The sequence below is a fragment of the Halyomorpha halys genome, unplaced genomic scaffold, assembly GCF_000696795.3.
Source record: "Halyomorpha halys isolate HHAL.00 unplaced genomic scaffold, Hhal_1.1 Scaffold1000.1, whole genome shotgun sequence".
In the NCBI taxonomy this organism is placed as follows: Eukaryota; Metazoa; Arthropoda; class Insecta; order Hemiptera; family Pentatomidae; genus Halyomorpha; species Halyomorpha halys.
Genome location: NW_027107118.1, coordinates 273,970 through 274,498, shown reverse-complemented (window position 1 = coordinate 274,498; position 529 = coordinate 273,970).

Here is a 529-nt window from a genome sequence, read left to right as displayed (position 1 = left end):
TATATATAATGAGTAGACAACAACAACGAATACTTAAAATGATTTAATATTATGATGACTGGACGAAGATGGACAAGTGCACAATTTCAAACATATACTTAATGAATGTAAACTACATGACCGACAAATAGTTCATCTAATACAAGATGTAATACTGAAACAAGGAAATTGGGCTGAACCAGAAAACATGCTTTTTACTAAATTTAAGACAGACTTGTTAAAATTCACAAAACAAATTGACTTTGACCAGCTGACTAATTATAGAAGGGCAATCTAAAACCTCTTGTTTGTGTTTGCTATATTTCTTTTTTATCTTTACTTTTTGTTGTTATTATCCTTCTTTTTTTTTATTTACTAATTATGTATTTTGTTTTACTTTTTTTTACATGTTATAAGCAATGTAACAAATATTTTGTACTATAAACATATAATATATGTAGTATGCCTTTCATGGCATGGAACATAAATAAAAGAAATAAACTATCTCTTTATGGGGTTACCATTAAGAGAAAAAAAATAGATATATATA